This window comes from Manis pentadactyla, chromosome 3, assembly GCF_030020395.1.
Source record: "Manis pentadactyla isolate mManPen7 chromosome 3, mManPen7.hap1, whole genome shotgun sequence".
Lineage (NCBI taxonomy): Eukaryota > Metazoa > Chordata > Mammalia > Pholidota > Manidae > Manis > Manis pentadactyla.
The window spans coordinates 21,402,884-21,415,867 of record NC_080021.1 but is presented as its reverse complement, the minus strand read 5'-3'; positions in this window follow the sequence as shown (position 1 = coordinate 21,415,867).

The window sequence follows — 12,984 nt, the reverse complement described above, 5'->3', positions numbered from 1 at the left end:
CCGTTATTTAAGTGTTTAGTTGCCATAGTGAGCCAGGAGTCACTGAGCCTGTGACTTTACCAGCTGCTGACTAACCCTCAGCATGACTGTAGGTTTTGCTGCATGTGCAGGTCCTCTTCTTTTTTTTTTTAATTGCTGTTTTTGTTGCTGCAATACTTTACAAACTTCCAGTTCCTTGAGACTTAGTGATTGCTTGTCATCATGTTAACATCACACAACAGAAAACACCACTTCCAGAAGTCTAAAGCCTCGGTGCTAAAGTACTACTGAAAAGGAACCAGCAAGCTTGGCAAATTAAAAAAAAAAAACTAAAGTGAGTTATGGTGGTCAGGAAATCTCTTGACAAAAGCTAACTTCTCTTTTCCAGAGAGGGGTATGTTTTGTTTTGTTTTATTTTGTTTTGTTTTGCAATGAAGAATCCACCCGATGCTGACAGTCAGGTGTGACTTGGGGTCCCACCGCCAGTGTGGAGACTGAGCTGCAGGCGGGTGGGGAGCCATCAATATGACTTGAAGGGAGAAAATGTCCTTCCCAGTGAGCGCTCAAAGTTCCTTTAGGTTACTGTCCTGCCCTCTCCCCAGTTGTCTTGAAGAACCAGGAGCCCTGCTGCTGACAGGTTCCTGCTGTTCCCAGAGGGCCCCAAGGTCGGATTCTCCAAGGCCCTCTCAGTGGTACTCTCCACCAAGACCAGACTAATCACCATGGAAATCTTGGTTTTCTCAACCAATTTAAGTCTTCTCCAGGCACGTCAGTCCAGTCTGCCTGAATCCACCCCATTAGGAGTTTCTAGCATTCCTTTAAAGGGAACTGGGAGAAAAATTAATATTTTAGTGTAAATATTTTTAAAGCCAAGATCACAATAGAATTCACACACAGTCATAGGCAGTGTTTCATGTAACGCTCTGGTCTGTCGTCCTCTTGGCCATGGTTGAAATCACCAGTTTTCAGGTGGACATAACATGTACTTGATTCTACTGAAAAGGACTTTTAATTATTTCAATATCTCTTCTGCATTCAAATATTGTACAGTATCTCAGACAAATTGAGATATCTACATGTTTAGAGGAAAATGATGGGACCAAGCTTTAGAATTTATAAAATGTCCAAAAATATAATGGAATTTGATACCTTTTAAAAAATTCTTACTAGATCTGGCTCCTTTATACTACTGAAGCAGACCAGTTTTGCATATAAAACTCTAAAATTGAAATGGACTTAAATTAGTCAACCTGAATTACTGAGTTCATGCAGACTATATGTACTTGTAAAATCATGATTGAATACTGACTCCAAATGTCTGTCCAGTAGGGCTTTGTTTTTGCCACACAAATCAGATTGAATTGTGTGGCAACCAGTTTTACATCACTATACCTGGATTATTCCATTAAGTTAATTTCAATTAACATATATATAGTTTGCAAAAAGATTCAAATTAGTTCAGATTGGTTTGTGTGTGTTTGTAAGATTAACTTCTGAGGAATCTCAATCATGGTAGGAATCATCAGAGTAAAAGCAGGAAAATTTGAAGGATTTTGAAAGATCCTGAAGAAAGAAGCAGGCACTTTCTCCATCAGCGTACAAATGTCAGCCTTAGTTTAAACTAATACTACCTCCTCCCCGGTGTTGGTGTTCACTTAATATATATGTGTTTAAGAAAATAAAGAATATGGGAAATTTGTCCAGCATATCAGAAGTTTTAAATGCTACATCTGGTATCCAGAACTTGGCAGTAAAAAGTTTCCTGTGTTCACTATCTCTCCCTTTTTTTAAGTTAACATTTTGAAAATGTAAAACCTCATACCTTGAGATATTCCTTAATTGGGTTCCCTTCCTTTCATACATATTTTTTTCTCCCTTTATTAAAATCAGCTGTATTCCCAAATTACAGTGTCTATAGGTATTTTCATTGGTACGTAAGGTTAACTGGAAAATGTATTTATATTATTTTTATTCAGAGCTGCCATTCATTTTTAGTAATTTCTATACCTGGAGATGAATAGTACTGCATTTAAAGCCACACCCACAGGTATAATATGCTTAGTACTCTAAGCCAAGGATTTACCAGTAAATTGAACTTTTTAGCATAATCATCATGATGTTCAGCTGCCTAGACTTCAGGTAAACACCACTCAGCACACTAAGAAACTGTCCTTGACACTCCTTACCTCTCTCACCTTTTTCCTCACCCCCTTTTCAAAAACCAAAAACTCTGTTATGAGTGTCTTTTTCAGACCATAAGGCAGACTTTAGTAACTTTCTGCTTTAAGTACTAAATGTCTGGCATTTTAAACATTCATAGAGTACATTGTGTTGGACACTGGAATAATACTCTTTATTTTCATTTTCACCTGTGAAATATGACTTTATTGTACTTGAAACACCTCTTTTGCATTTCTCCATATGTGCCATTCACTAGTGGAAATAAATTGTGTTATATCATGATCTGGCTTTTTAAAAAGCTGTTAAGTATGCACATTTTTGGTATAACTATTATCATTTGTATGTATATATTGTATATACACATGAGTGCCTATATGTGTGTATAGATGGGTGGATGTGTCTCATACTGTACATTTCCATCAGGGCACTTAAGGTTCTGTTGGTTATTTCTGTCCTCAGTTAAGGCAAGAATGCATGTGTTTCTTAAGAGTGAGTACTCTGGGTTGATATTTATGAAAAGATGGTCATTAGATGCTATCTTTTCTTTTTTAATACCCTCTTTGCACTTGTGTGGGTGGAAAGAAAGTTGGGTAAAATGTGGATCCATAAGTTGCAATGCAGTAAAATAGTACTGGGGATGGAGCCAGTTAGTGTTTCCATGGGTCTGTGTCGTGATAGAGTAAAAAATAAGTGATGCAGAGAGAAATGAACCATGGAAATTGAAAAACACTGGTGGTGATTCCTCTGCAAAGATGATAACCAATCACATAATCTTCATGTATGCTATCTACACATTTTTCTTAGTGATGCCATTGATCCTTGTACTTTATGTGCTCCATTAATACTAATAACTATTAATTTTGCTAAGGACCAAAACAGCCAAGAAAGGAATTACTGCTATGGCATCTAAGGTTCTCCTAAACTAAAATCAACAGGCAATGGCCACTGGGAAAGAGGGATATGGTATTGGCAAGGGGTTTTCTCTCTCTAGCTGCCTCTTCTTGCTTGCTAATAGTTCTTCATGCACCTTCTGCCCCTTCTGAGCCACTACCATATAAGCACAGATTTGGCCCAACACAGCATCCCTTTCCTAGGAATTTTATATGGTCCTGCATATTTTTGTCCCATTCTCCCAATGTAAAGTGTCTAGTGTGTATTCAATTCAGGAAATTATATGTTTAAGTATATAAGTATGAATCTCTATCAGTGATGTAAGGAGGTTTCTGTTCTTTAGATAAAACTTCTTCCTCTAAGTGAAAAAGTCACATCTTGGGTTGCCATCTTTGAGGTGCTTACCAAAATACAGATCATTATTAAAGAAAAACAAATTCGCTATTCTGTTTTTCCTCATCTAACATGATAGTGCTCCCACCAGTTTGTAGCATTGTCTTTGAAAAGGCCCCCTAAGTTGGTAAGAACTGCAAGTTTCCCATGCTCAGATTCCTTAAAATGATGAAGAGTGTGCTGTCCATTTAGCAGACTTGCCTCTAGTGCACAAGGACTACTGATTGAAGTCTATTTTGCCGTGTGTCTGGTTTTGTTGTCTGAAATTTTATGAAATCAGTACAATAGGTCTGCATTGGAAATGATTCTTTGTGAGAAACTAATTTTATTGAACACTGTCTAGGAAAAGAAATTGAAGCTGAGAACTCTTCCTTTATTGTGCATTTATAATTTCTATGAATTCTGGTAGCCCTCTTTAAAGTCACATTGACTAATTTTTCCCTCATTTATATTCAGATTTACAAAGTCTCACTCATACAAGGGAAGAGAAACCATTTGGCCTAATGGTAGTCTTCAGATCACAAGTTACCAAGAAAGGACTAACAGTTACCAAAGGGGAAGGGACTGGGGAGGATGGGTGGGAAGGGAGGGATAAGGGGAAAAAGGGGCATTATGATTACCACACATAATGTGGGGGGGGCCACAGGGAATGCAGTATAGCACCCACAATGTTGTTCATGTAAGTGTATATTAATGATACCAAAAAATAATAAAATAGAAAAAAAAAATGTGTGAGATGGGGAACTGAAAATCATTACATTGCTGATGGGAGTGTAAAACTGTACAACTATTTTGGAAAACTAACAGATGCTTATCAAGTTAAATAAACATTTACTATGAAAAAGCAAGTCTTTAACTAGTTATCATTTACTCAAAAGAAATTATAACACTCGCACACAGGATCTAGTAGACAGCAGCTTTATTCATAATTGCCCAAAACTGCAAATAATACAAATATCTATCAATAAATAAATGTATTATAGAATTATGGTATATTCACACAATGAAATACTATTCATCATAATAAAAAGGAGTAGAGTACTGATACATGGCAGCAACACAGGTGACTATGGAAAGCATTATGTTCAGCCAAATCCAGAAACAAAATAGTACATACTATACAATTTCGCTAAATTCTCTAACAGGTAAAATTTGTCTAAAGTGATAGATCTCTGGTTGTCTGCGGCTAGTAGGGGACAGAAAAGGGGATGTGAATACAAAAGGAGCCACAGGAAATTCACAGGATGATAAAATATTCTACATTTTATTGGGATAGTGAATTATACAAGTGTAGACTTTTCAAAACTCCAAATGTACACTTGTGGATGCATTTACTGCATGTAAGTCATACCTCAATTATATATATATAGTGAAAACTTATGGACAAAGTATGGAAGGATCTGTATGAAATGCTAATATTGCTCTCTCAATGTAATTAGGGCTGTGAAGAGCATTACCTGTTAGCCCAGACATCTGTATTACCTAAATTTTTGTATCAATCACTTTCATAAATTTAAGAAATTTTGTTCTAAATTTGAGAAAAATAAAACAATATTTTAAAAACCACAACACATACTCTGATTAGGGAGACTACCCAAATGGCTATTAGCAAAGTTTTTAAATCTACAAAAGACTTAACACATTTAAAAATTTTCTATGTCAAAAAAATTGAATCAAACACAAGAATGCAAAGATTCTGATTAAGGGTTAATTAAGGGTTAATATTCCTTAAATATATACATATCATTCAAATCACTCAGAAAGTACCTAATCCACCAATATATAAATGGCCAAGGGATATCAACATTCCATAAACAGGTAATATAAATAATTGGGAGGAGAAGTCAAAACCTGAAGCATAATGGGTGTAGTCATGAGTTTTCTTATTCCATTTTCCTCTATCTCCTGGCTTTGACCTAAGAGTTGCCTGAGTAACAATTTGATGTGCTGATGACAAGAAAACCTTTAAAAGGAGTCCCCTTCTTCTGTCCCACAGGGGACCCTGTGATCTGGAGATGGTGAGGAAATATGCTAGAGTTTTTTTCCTGTTCTTTTTACTCTTAGCCCTAGACTTGCAGTGCCAGAGGAACAGGAAAAACCTTTCTCTCTGGCCAGAAAAGCTAGAAACAGGGACTCTGTCATCCAAACAGTATGAGGGGAATTGCCATTATGGTTTTTTTCCCTTTCCTCTCTTCTTTCTGCACTTTATGCAAGGACAGCCCCAGGTACGGGGGAACTGTACAATGCAGAAGTCCAAAGGCATCTGTGTCTTTCTGATCAAAGTAACTGGGAAAAGGCCGCTGGAAACTGAAGAGAATGGGGGAAATCATGGAGAAGAAAAAACTGGAAAAGACATCCCTATTCTGGGTATAAAGTAATACAAATAACAACTTGTGTCTGTTTAAAATAGACTCAGAAAGTATAGCAAAGGCTATGAGAAAGAGAACTAATAATGTATGATATATACTACTGCCTAAGTCCTAGACTATCACTGAGAGACATAGCACAGGGCAAATGCAAAGAGCACAGGGAAAGTTTTGAAAATAGAACTGGTATTAGAACCACCACCCACAGAAAGTGAGACAGAACGTGTCATCTACACTGGTTGGTGTCTGCTAAAACAAACAAATCAACCTTCTCCTGAAGATGCAAACATGACTCAGAAATGACTATCATATTCAAAATGACCAGAATAAAATCCAAAATTTACTGCACATGCTAAAACAAACAACACACACATACACCACTGAAGAATGTGACAAATTCTCAAGGGAAAGAAAGGACAGATGCCTATTTTGAGATGCCTAATGTTGGAATTATCACATAAGACTTTAAAGCAGCTATTATAACCATAGTAAATGCGATAATGGTTAACACTCTTGAAATAATTGGAAATACTGAAGTTCTTAGCAGAAAAATAAAAACTATAAAAGAAGATCCACATCGAGAAATTTAGAACTGAAAAATATGATTACCAGAAATTACAAAAGAAATTGCATGGGCTCAACCACTGAACAGAGATTATAGAAGGGTCTGTAAACTTGAAGACAATAGAGCAGCAGAAATTATCTACACTGAAGAAAAGAGAGGAAAAAACATTGGAAAAAATGAATACATCCTTAGAAACTTGTGGGACAGTATCAAATTGTCTAAATTTCACATTATAGGTATTCTATAAAGGAAAAGAAGATTTTATTTTTTAAGAAAAGTATTCTTACTAAAAGCAGAAAAGAGCCCAGATTTGACAAAAACAAATTTAGAGATTCAAGATGCTCAGCAAGCCCTAAAAAGAGAAAATTCAAAAGAGTTTAGGCCTGATAAGGCATAAACTCAAAATCAGTAACAAACAGCTAGGCCTGATAAGCCTAAACATGTCATAATGCTAAAAAGCAAAGATAAACTACAATTTGAATGATCACAGATTTCTCATAAAATACAATGGAGGCCACAGAATGTTGAATGATTAAGATGAGGAAAGGAAAGAACTGCCAACCCAGAAGAGAATCCTTTATCTAAGCAAAGTCTTAGAGAATGAATGCAAAAAACAGAGAGAGAGAGAGAGAGAGAGAAAGACTTAGATGAAGGAAAGCTAAGAGAATCTGACCTCCATTAAGGGAAATGTAAAATATTAAACAAAAGACAGCTGAAGGCTATATTAATACTACATGAAATATTCAGAGCTTCAGAACTAGGAAAATTACAAGGAGTAAAGAGAGACATTACATAATGTCATGATTCCATTCATAAAATCATTTAGGCCTGCTCTAATCCTTATTATGTCCCTCCTTCTACTGACTTTGGGCCTCATTTGTTCTTTTTCTAGTTTTGTTAATTGTGAGTTTAGACTGTTCATATCATATTTTTCTTCTTTCCTGAGGCAGGCCCGTATTGCAATATACTTCCCTCTTAGCATGGCCTTCGCTGCTTCGCACAGATTTTGCAGTGTTGAATTAGTGTTGTCATTTGTCTCCGTATATTGCTTGACCTTTTTTATTTGGTCTTTGATCCATTGATTATTTAGGAGCCTGTTGTTAAGACTCCATGGGTTTGTAGGCTTTTTCATTTTCTTTGAGTAATTTATTTCTAGTTTCATAAATTGGTGGTCTGAGAAGCTGGTTCAATTTCAATATTTTTTAATTTACTGAGGCTCTTTTTTGTGGCCTAGTATATGGTCTATTCTTGAAAGTGGTCAATGTGCACCTGAGAAGAAAATGTATCCTGCAGCTTTTGGGTGGAGCATTCTGTAGATATGTGTTAGGTCCATCTGTTCCAGTGTGTTGTTCAGTGCCTCTGTCACCTTACTTATTTTCTGTCTGGTTGATCTGTACTTTGGAGTGAGTGGTGTGTTGAAGTCTCCTAAAATGAATGCATTGTATTCTATTTCCATGTTCAATTCTGTTAGTATTTGTTTCACATATGTAGGTGCTCCTGTGTTGGGTGCATAGGTATTTATAATGGTTATATCTTCTTGTTGGACTGACCTCTTTATCATTATGTAATGTCCTTCTTTGTCTCTTGTGACTTTCTTTGTTTTTAAGTCTACTTTGTCTGATACAAGTACTGTAACTCATGCTTTTTTCTCCCTATTAGAGGCATGAAATACCGTTTTCCATCCCTTTACTTTCAGTCTGTGTATGCCTTGGGTTTGAAGTGAGTCTCTTGTAGGCAGCATATAGACGGGTCTTGTTTTGTTATCCATTCAGTGACTCTATGTCTTTGGATTAGTACATTCAAACCATTTACATTTAGGGTGATTACCAATAGGTATGTACTTATTGACATTGCAGGCTTTAGATTCATGGTTACCAAAAGTTCAGGGGTAACTTCCTTACTATCCAAGAGTCTAACTAAACTCACTTAGTATGCTATTACAAACACAATCTAAAGGTTGTATTTTTTTCTCTTCCTTTTTCTTCCTCCTCCATTCTTTATATATTAAGCATCATATCCTGTACTCTTTGTCTATCCCTTAAACTATGTTGGGGTAGTTGATTTAATTTTGCATTTACTTAGTAATTAATTGTTCTGCTTTATTTAATGTGGTTTTATTACCTCTGGTGACAGCTATTTAGCCTTAGGAATACTTCCATCTATAGCCGTCTGTCCAAAATACACTGCAGAAACAGTTCGCGGGAGGTAAATTCTCTCAGCTTTTGCTTATCTGGAAATTGTTTGATCTCTCCTTCAATGTTAAATGATAATCTTACTGGGTAGGGTATTCTTGCTTCTGCTTCATTGCATAAAATATACCTTTATCATGCCACTCCCTTCTGGCATGGAAGGTTCTGCTGAGAAGTCTTGAGGATTGCCTGATGGGTTTTCCTTTGTATGTGATCTTTTTTCTCTCTCTGGCTTCTTTTAATACTCTGTCCTTACCCTTGATCTTTGCCATTTTAATTATTATATGTTTTGGTGTTGTCTTCCTTGGGTCCCTTTTGTTCAGAGATCTCTGCACCTCCATGGCCTGAGAGACTATCTCCTTCCCCAGATTGGGGAAGTTTTCAGGACTTACCTCCTCAAAGACACTTTGCCTTTTTCTCTCTCTTCTTCTTCTGGTACCCCTATAATATGAATATTATTCCGTTTGGATTGGTCACACAGTGCTCTCAATATTCTTTCATTCCTAAAGATCCTTTTTCTGTGCCTCAGCTTCTTTGTATTCCTCTTCTCCACTTTCTTTTTCATTTATCATCTCCTTCACTGTATCTAATCCACTTTTATATCCCCCAATTGTACTCTGTAATGAATGGATCTGTGTCCTGAATTCATTCCTGAGTCCTTGAATGTTTTTTCTGTACCTCCATGGTCATGTTTATGATTTTTTTTTGAAATCTCTTTCAGGAAGGTTGATGAGTTCATTTTCATTTGACCCTTTTTCTGATGTTTTGGGGATTTGGGTTTGAACCAGGCTCCTTTGACATTTCATATTTGTATGTGGCACCCTCTAGGACCCTGAAGGTCTACTCTCTGGAGCTGCTTAGCCCATGGGACAATGTCAGCAGTCACTGGGGGTTGTGCTGGTGACTGGGGGTTGGGAAGAGCTGTTTTCTGCTTCCGAGCTACTGTGCCTCTCTCCACAGACAGACCAGTGGGCCAAGCACACAGGTGTAACCCTCTGTGCTTTGCCATTGTAGCTGCTGTAGGGAGGACCTCCCTTGGCTGGACTGATGCCAGGGAAGGGGCAGCTGGTTTGAAAGCCAGTGCCAGCTAGCCAGAGGGTGCAGCAGGCTGCATATCATGGTGGAAGGCTTCAGAGCTGGGTAGCCAGCCAGGGGGATGGAGCACCTGAAGTTCCTGAAAAGTTCCCAAACTGCTGGGCAGAGTGTACCTGGACAATTTTGTCTATCTGTCCTTTTTCCTGAGCAGCAAGCCCTGTGCAATCCTTGCCCATTTAGTAGCCCTCTCACTGTTAGGAAGTCTCTCATACTGCCTGTCTTTCTTTTCTTTCAGAGCAGTCAGATGTGGATCCCTGTTTTCCACAAGCAGCTGGAATCTCAGTCTCTCCAAGTATTTCTCCTGTCTTAGCTTTTGAATCCCACTAATCTCCAGAGCACCATGCAATATAGCTTTGTGCTCCCACAGCAGATCTCCAGGGCTGGGTGTTCAGCAGTCCTATGCCTCCACCCCTTCCCCATTCCATTTCTCTTCCTTCTGCCACTGAGCTGGGGTGGGGGAAGAGCATGGGTTCCCTCGGATCACGGCTTTGGTATGTTATGCTTTTTGAGGTCTGTTCTTTTCTCCAGGTGTAAGAAGTCTGGTGCTGCCTTCTTTCCTGTTGATCTTTTAGGGTAAGTTGTATTAACCATAATTTCATATTAAATGTGGTTTTGGGAGGAGGCGTCTGTCTCATCTCTCACATCGTCATGTTTAATCTGATCTACCTGACTTAACCACTGTTGGACAATAAAACTATCAAGTTATCAGGACATAATCCCAAATCTATGGGTTCCCAGACTCAGCACTTGATATTTTACCTATTATATAAATATTTCTCCCTTTCCCCAATTGATTTGCTAGTTCTGGGGAACAGATACCCTAACATCAAAATGCCATCTTGGTTAATTTTGAAATAGTCACAAGGGAGAATAAACACATTAGTAACACTGGTCAGCTACCTCTTTTTCCACTGCCGCCTGGTGTTTCTTGAGAAGCTTCTTCATTTTTGCAGCAAAGGTGTTATGCTGAGTTTCAAGGTCTTTCTCTAATGTGAGGCAATGCTCATCCATCTCAGCCTTTAACTTTTTTTCCAGATTCATGAGCTGTTTCTGATGTTGCTGTGTCATTCTCTTACAGCCAGACATTTGTTCTCTGAGCTGACTTTCCTGCTCATGTTCTGGCATTTCCCTTGTAACCTACAACAATGGAGAGGAAAGAATGAAGTAAAGCAAAACCTTTTCTTTCAAAACCATCTTAGACCAGTCTACTGTCAACTAAGTAGGTAATTCATGTAGGAGATCCCACTCAACAGCTTCCAATAAAATTTCATCTCAAGAAGCAGACAAGGTAGTTGGTTCTAAAATTTAAATGGGAATTTAAAGGACCTACAATAGCCAAAATTTTGAGGGGGGATAAAAAGTTGGTAGATGTAAACTTCAATAATTAAAACAGTGTGGTATTGGGATAAGAACAGACTGAATAGAGCAAAGGAACACAGAAAAATCTGGAAACGGACCGACATATATTCAGTCAATTGATTTGCTACCAAAAAGTCAAGTTAATTCAAAGAGGAAAGGAAAGATTTAACAAATCCTGCTGTAACTAGTGGTTCTCTGTATTCAAAATAAATAAATGCTTTATCATGCTATATATAGAAATTAATTTGAAAAGAGTCACTTGACCTAAACCTAAAATCCAGAATGATAGAGCAGAAGAAAACACAGAATATTGTCATGACCTTGGGTCACCAAATATTTCTTGGGTAAGACACAAAAAACACTGACTATAATTTTAAAAATGTACAAACTAGATTGTTAGAGACAAAATTCACTTAATGTATGATTAATGATTTAAAGTAAACAATTCAGTAGTAATTAGTATATTCATGATGTTCTGCAAGACTGCCCGTATCTAGTTACAAAACATATATAATGCTTCAGAAGAAAACCGTGTATGTTTTAAGCAATTGCTCCCCCATCTCCCCTTCTGGTAACCACCAATCTATTTTCTGTCTATGGTTTATCTATTTTGGATGTTTCATATAATATGTGACCTGTTGTGTCTGGCTTCTTTCACCTAGCATGTTTCCAAGGTTCATCCATATTGTATAGGATGTACCAGTACTACATTCCTTTTTATAGCTGAATAATATTCCACTGTATGCTCATACCCTCATTTGTTTATCCATTTATTTGTTGCTGGCCCTCTGTGTTGTTTCCACCTTTTGGCTATTGTGAATACTGCTGTTACCTTAAAGATACTGAAAAAGGAGCCAGGTGTTGAGGCTATTATTATTGCTTTTTTTCTCCCCATACATTTACCTCTCCATGTGATTTTCTCCCATACTTTCTTCTGTGATTTCCCCACTCCAACCATGTGGATATTTTGCCACCATAGCCCTCCCTTTTTATATGCCTAAGAAAAGTTAGTACACACACAAAATTATAAACCAATCTCTTTGGAGAGCAAGAGTTAGATGAAATAATAACAGCTCCAATCAGTCAATATATAATAAGAATAACATGAATTATCAAGAAGGATGAACTTCAAAAAGACAAGGATAATGTAACATTAGAAAACTGGTTAATATTAATGAAGTATATTTCATAGATCAAAGGAGAAAAATAGGACCATCCTAGTTTTTAATGTCTTAGTAAACTGATTCTTGAGGAATACTTCCTTTGCATGATAAAAATTTATATTTAACTAACACTTATTGAGAAACAAGAAACAGCATATGCAAGGCATTGTATTATGTTTTAGTGATTCAAACATTAAATAAAGCAAATCCCTGCTCTGAAGAACCTAAAACATGTGGTAGTACTCACAAAACATTCACAGTCTCCTTTTCTGCAGCAGACTATCTCACACCCGGGAGTTAATCCAAAGGAAGTAATTGAAATTAAGATACTTTCATAATGTTCATTGCAGTGTTACTTTTAGGAGCAAAATCTCTTAACCTTAATGTCCTACAATAGGGGAATAGCTGTGGAAATTTCTTCACATTAACTCAATGGACTATGATGCATCTATTAATGTTTCCTTCAGTACCCACAATGTGCCAGCAAGCTAGCACATAGACTGAATTAGTTCAAAGGCCCTGCAGTAATATTGAACTCTATATGTGAAGTAAAATAAGTTGCAGAAAGTTTAACAGAGTTTTTCAATATTTCACAGCCTCCTTGACTTTCACCAGTGGGCCAGCACACCCGCCTGCTCGGTTTTGGTAACTGAAACCATCCCCACATGTTGCCACATGTCCCCTGGGGGGCAGGCTTGCTTTGGTCAAGTATATTGTGTATTTGACATATAACACAATATTCTATATATTGTTTGACTACAACTTTATAAAAACCAATATTGAAAAGAATAAAAATTGGGAGA